Here is a 6776-nt window from a genome sequence, read left to right as displayed (position 1 = left end):
AAGGTTGCCAAAAAACCTCATGAAATGTGGACATGGAAACCTCTCTCGCTCACATATGTCAAGGTCTAGGGTTGTGAGGTTCTCGTTAGGTGTGAAACCTCAGAAAAAATTAAACCCAGAGCCGAGAAGTGTTTTTTCATTGGTTATCCATATAAGTCCTTTAGATACTTGTTCTACAGGACCAATGTACAACGTGGTGTTCGTATCTTGAAGGCGAGTCATTTGTGAGAGAGAGCTCATTTACAAAGAGAGCAATGGGAGTTCGATTGATCTTGAAGAAATTAAAGAGTAATCCGATGAAGAAGCTTTTGAAGACACTAACTCTCAACCTGTGAATGAAACTGTTGAATCTAAGGTCACACCTTATGAGCTCATGTGTCGAACACTACACGCTGACCACCTGTGCCAACGCCAACGTCAGCGTCAACATCAACATCAGTGTTAGTGCTAGCTCTAGATCTTATCAGTGTCAGCGTGAACCAATGATCTTGGTGATATTATGTATATTAGTTAGTTATACATATATATACAATAGATATCTAATCCGTAATATTAGTGATTAGGATCAGAACTTTACTTAGATATGTATACATCCCTTAATTAGTGGGATATCAGTTATTTTAATCATATATAATCAACATTAGGTTGAAACCGTAATGTATATCTTGGTGACAGTCTTTATGACCTCGTTCTCTTGGTTAGAACATTCTTTCTTGGTGAAAGTATCTCTGTGATTACTTGTGTTCTTTCGTTTTTCTATTTAATCATTGCATAAGTTTTTTGTTCTTTCTTATTCATACTTGAGTGTATCTGATCGAGACAATCCTTAAATTGCTATCAATCCGGGTTTACGATACACAGCAAGTTATCATGTAGAACTCATATATTCCTAAGTTGTCCGCTCTCAACAAAATCCCTCCTTTCGATGAACACAACTTTACAATGTGGAAAAGGCTATGGTTGTTCTTGAAACCATGGATTTTGATATGCTTGACATCATTAAGAAAGGTCCTCACATTCCTGTGTATCAACCTATTATTGACAATGCTCCAGTTTGTCCCTTGAAAAAAAAGCCAAAGGCTAGTTATGACGATTATGACAGGAGACTTCTCAATCTTGATGTGAAAGCTAGGACAACCTTAGGAAACTCTCTTCCCTATCACATGTATCATCTGGTTCATAACTGTGAGTCTGCTAAAGAGATGATGGAGATGCTGACAATGGCTTATGAAGGCACTGTGGAAGTTCAAGCTACAATTATCAACAACCTTAATTGGAGATAAGAGCACTTCTTTTCTCAGCAAGGTGAATCTCTAACTCAAAACTTTAACATGTTTAATTGTTTGGTGAATGATATGTGCAGTTTGGGAGTTTTCAACCATTCTTCTCAGTTGGTTTTAAAGTCCTTGGACTCTCTTGAAAAAATAAGGGAACATCATGCTGATGTTCTTAAGAATAGTGAGAAGATTAACCTTATGGATCTCAACTCTTTGTTTGGAAATCTATGAAACTACGAAGAAACCGAAGCTCTTTGTAAAGACATCATGAAGTTCTCAAACAAAGAGAAGTCTGTAGCCTTGGTCTCTCAAAAAAGAAGCAATGAATCTCATCAGCAACTCTGATGATTCTGATGAAGCCGAAGCAAGTACTGATGAACAAGTTACTAGTGTTCCACTCATAGTTAAACGTTATGAAGAAAGCAGATCAAATGGAGTCTGAAGAGCTCAGTCCAAGGGAGATAGTTCATCGAGAAGGCTTAACATAGAGAAGTGAAGCTTATGGAACTGTTTTAACTGTTGAAGCCCTGACTACTTTGCCAGGGACTGTAAAGAGAAGAAAGAAGCTTAAAGCCCGAAGAATTATGAAGTCTTGTACAAGAAGCTTCTCGCTCACATAAAGAAGGAAAACATGTCTCTACCAAAAGCCTTCATTGCGAAGCAGGAGGAATCTGAGGAATGGGTTGAAGAGGATGAGACATCTGAAGAAGAAGGGTTAAACATTAAAGGTCTTATGGCTCTTATAATTGATTCCATTGATGATGGTCCCAGCAGGTGTGATGTTGATACTTTTCAAGCTATCAAAGATTTAAAGATAAAAAGCTGGAATGTCTCTTCTACTTGTCAGGATCTAGAGCATACTTGGTCCCTTGACAAAGGATGCTCTAGACACATGATTGGTCTCAAGTCCCACTTAACAGATTTGTTGGAGAAAAATGGTCCTATTATATTTTTTTGGGGCAGTAGTGAAGGAGTAGTCAAGGGCGTTAGAACAATTAAGTTTAAATCTTTCAAGCTGAGGAATGCGTTCCATGTCAAGGGCCTTCAAAGCAATCTCATCTTCATCAGTTAACTTTGTGATGCTGGTTACAAAGTTCTTTTCGACTGCAATGAAGGAAAAGTCATCGACTCAAAGAACATAATTGTGCTCACTGCACTCAGGGACAATAACATTTACATGCTTCAATTTTACTTGTGATGGACAACACTTCTTTATGACTTTACATTACTTTTTTTGCTATCTCAAAATTCTAAACACACGTTGCTGATTTTTAGTTTACAATAAGACTTTTATTCTTCAAAATTCTTTCTAATTTTTATTTTACCAAAAGAGTACACATAGTATATTTTTCTACTAACATTGCCTATGTGTGTTCTTCGCTTTCATTCTATATGTCTAAGGATTTTCTACCTTCATCTTGACAATGATCTTAACTGAGTCGTTCCTTTGGAAAGGATCCACGTATCATTTCTTTGGCGTAGAATCTTCTGAGTAGAGATGGTTGAAGCTGGATTTGCATCTTTTCTTCAGCCCCAATTACTCTCTCCCTGGCGTTGATGCTCATTCTGAATGATATGAAGCATCCTGTTGATAAGTCCAGATAGGAGAGAGAATTGTGTTGGAGTTTGTCTTTCTAGACACATATCTCTTCCTTGTCTGATAACATATATCTGTTGGAATGGGATGAAGTAAAGCTAGGTAAAACGAAACGCCTAATTTCCATAGATGGTTTCACTACTACACAATTCCCATTTGAGATCCAAAGACCTCTTTGACAAGATAGTGCTCCTCGTCGCTTCTATCACGGATCACAATGAATGAAACCTTCGAGACTTGTCTTGGTGACTCTCATAACTCGAAGGTTACAAAGATTGGATCCTTTTAAATCGCTGGTTACAAAGACTAGTTCCTATTTTTCTCTTGTTCTTAGTGAACATGAAGCTTGGAATCAAGCTGCAATACTACAATGATTAAGAACATCTTCTCGTTTGGTTTGTTATGAATTGTGTTTTATGTTGATATATTTGATCTTACTTGATCATTCTTTTATAGACAGTGTTGAGGGACAGATATATCAAAAAAAGGAATCTCATTTATGGCCCTTCAATTCAAAAAATTTGTTGAATCGAGTCTTTATCTCATTTCTGAAAAAGTTGCACAAATTTCTCTTTTAGAGTATTTCCTTGTTTGACTAACTCTTTTCTTTTTGCTATTGTATTCTTTATTATTTTATTTGTCGTGTATCTTAATAAATGAAATGATGGTGAATTCTAAATTTTAGACTAAAACTTAACTTTATGATACAGAAGATTAACCACTTCTTGTTGATAAGTTTACATTGTTTATGATTCATTCGGATTTAACCTCAACGTGATTGAAACACTCCGTTCTCTCCTTAAACTCTTCTTGATAAAACTTGATGATTCACTTTGATATACCACACAGTGATAAAGGTTTGAAACTCTATGCCGATGGTTAGTCTATGTACCGTAGGCTATCACACACACCAATCCCTTCTTTCCCATAAATTATTCTTAAAAGATTTATGATTTAGCGTAACATACCATACACTGATGAGAGATTGAAACATATGTGCTGATAGTTAGGCTATGTACCATAGCTTATCACACGCACCAATCCATTCTCACCTTACATTCTTCTTTAGAAATTTATGATTCGGCATATGAAGTCAGACGCTGATCAGAATTCAAAAAAATATATACCGATGGGTATATCATTGTCCGTGATATATTACACACACTTACCCCTTTCTCTCCCAAAAAATATTCTATTAAAGAAGTTAATGATTCATTGAATTTTCCATAGACTGATAAAACTTCTACACTCTTTGCCGATGAGTACATTTCATACCGTAATGTATTACACGCATCATTCCATTCTTGCTCTTTATTCTTCTAATAAAAGAAGTTAGTTATTTAGCGTATAGAACCATACGTTGATGAGACCTCGCAACACTATGTCAGTAAATCATAGTTAAAACCCATATTATCAGGAGACATCTCAATCTCACTTGATTATCTGCTGCAACTCTAATATGCTGATAGGATAATCTTGATACAATGATTGCTTCCACTGTTGATTATTGTCGCTGATGTTATGTCTCGCTGATACATAATTCCCTTATCTCAACTATAAATTTTGGATGATGATTAAAAGGTGTAACAATATCTTGGAAAATGAAATTTTTATGATGTTGCTTTCTCCAATCATGATTACGTAAAGGGGAATAAAATTTACAGATAAACTGGGAAAACTCTCTCTTCTAGGTTAGTTTCACAACTCATTCAAGCAGTTGATTTTCTATCTCGAAAAGGCTATCTCAACCATCATCTTCCTCAATTTCTCATCATGTTGAAGGTTCTTTTTGGGTTTTTCCTAACGCTAATGTGATCAAAGGCCCCCATGCATCTGATTCTCCTATTTTCATTCAAGAAAACAACATGGCATTCTCTAATGTTATTCCAAATTACTTCATCAACTACATCAAGAGCTTCTCTCTTCGATATGCCTTCTACAACTTCCCAGAGCCGTTATGCAAGTATGTGAGTTCTACTATTCTATCTCTGTCGACTCTAATTGTCAAACCATTACCAGAACCATTGGAGAGGGTGAATCTAGGGTTACTATCAATGCACAATATTTTCGAACTGCTCTTCGTCTTCCCCAATCAGAAAAATATTTTAAAACCCTTTCAGAAGAAAGATGCAAGTCTATTCGTTCAAGATTAGGGTATAACTTTACTTTTTAGGGAACGACTCGTGACCTAGCCAAATACACTCTCCATCAATGCTATTTTGTAGGGTGGAAGTACCTATCTAGGGTGATTGGTAAACATCTTGGACATAAGACTGGAAGCTTAGATCAGTTAAACTTATTTGAGTAACAAATCTTGTACGCTATGACTTGCAACAAAAGACTGGACTTTTCTCAACTCTTCTTCGATCAACTAGTTGAATGTGTTACTGGGAACAAGAAGTCAACATATGTTCCTTATCCTCATTGGCTTGGACTTATTTTGGCTTGTAATGAAGAGGTTTATAATGTAAATTACGGAGTCTTCATTCCAGTTCCAGCTCTCTCTTCAAAGATCATCAATGTTGGTCCCTGTGATGGAGATATGCATCTTACCAGAATATGGAAAATTAGGTTGCAAACCTATATGTTATTGAAACCTCTGAATCTAAAGAAGAGGATGGGGGGGGGGGGGAAATAATGAAGATGATGAAGAAGGCGCTGATGATGAAGAGGACACTGATGAAGAAGAAGTCGTTGATAATGAAGAAGATGAAATAGATGATGATATAGGAGAATCCTCTGTTCAAGGACAGACTAATTCTCCTCCAAGATTTAACCAGCATATTGGCTTCTCCTCAACCTCAACTTCATCAACAACTCCTTCTGCAGAAGAATTTGTACAAAATGGATCAACCCCACCTCAAGTTGAAACTACTGATCCAATTATTCAAGATGTGAATTCTCCAAGATTAATGTCTCTTTCTCCTCAACTTGCAATTGTTCCCCCAATGCCAACTTCTCTACAGACCGCTTCTACTTTTCAGGGGGAGTCTAGTTCCAACTTTCAAACTACTATGCTCTACCAACTACCTCTATTGGTTTAGATAACTCGGTCTTTTAGATAAAGACTGACCAAAGTAGAGAAAAATGTGGCTGACATCAAATGCTCAATGACTTTGGTTGATGATGATGGTATGATGATTGAAGACACGCCTCTAGCTCTCTAGGCAGTAATCCTACCTCCACCTCCATCATCAAATCCACTTCCATCATCAAATCCACCTCCACCTCTACCTCCACCATCAAATCCTCATCCACACATTCCCTCTCCTCCTCATGAATCCCCTCCCCAAACTAATGATTCCAAAAAGCAGGAGAATAATCAAGAACTAATGATGACTACCACAACTCCATATCATCCTGAAATATCTGAATCCAGAAGGGATGATAATCAAAAAGCAATTGTTTTAGGTAAACAGGAGAGCAGTGATCAGCCTATTCCTTGAAGCTGATCAGTCTGAGATTGATCCTAAATATTATGAAGGGTTTCTCGATATGGACTTCAAAAAAGAAATTGATATGAATGATATCCCTTCTAGTGTTTTCTATCCTAATGTATCTTATGAGGAGGTGATTCCTCAAGGAACCAACAACGACATTGAGTCTGATGATGATCAGCTCAATCCTAGAAAAAGGAAGGCTTCCTTCTCAGGGGGAGAAAATGAAGTTAAAGCTGGAAGTTCTGCAACTGCTGGTAGTTCCTCATCTCCTCCTCATTCGAAGAAAAGCAAGTTAACAATTAATTTGAAAGAATTCGTTGAGAACTGACAAATGAATATTGAAAAGGACAGAGAAGTCATACTGGAACAAAATACTTCAGTTCGAACAAGAAAAGAGGAACATCGATCTATCAAACTTGTTCAGAACCTTGCATCAACTGATGCTCAAGAGACCAATATTCA

This window comes from Lactuca virosa, chromosome 4, assembly GCF_052849685.1.
Source record: "Lactuca virosa cultivar CGN04683 chromosome 4, Lactuca_virosa_CGN04683_v6, whole genome shotgun sequence".
NCBI classification, from domain to species: domain Eukaryota; kingdom Viridiplantae; phylum Streptophyta; class Magnoliopsida; order Asterales; family Asteraceae; genus Lactuca; species Lactuca virosa.
This window is presented reverse-complemented; position numbering follows the sequence as displayed.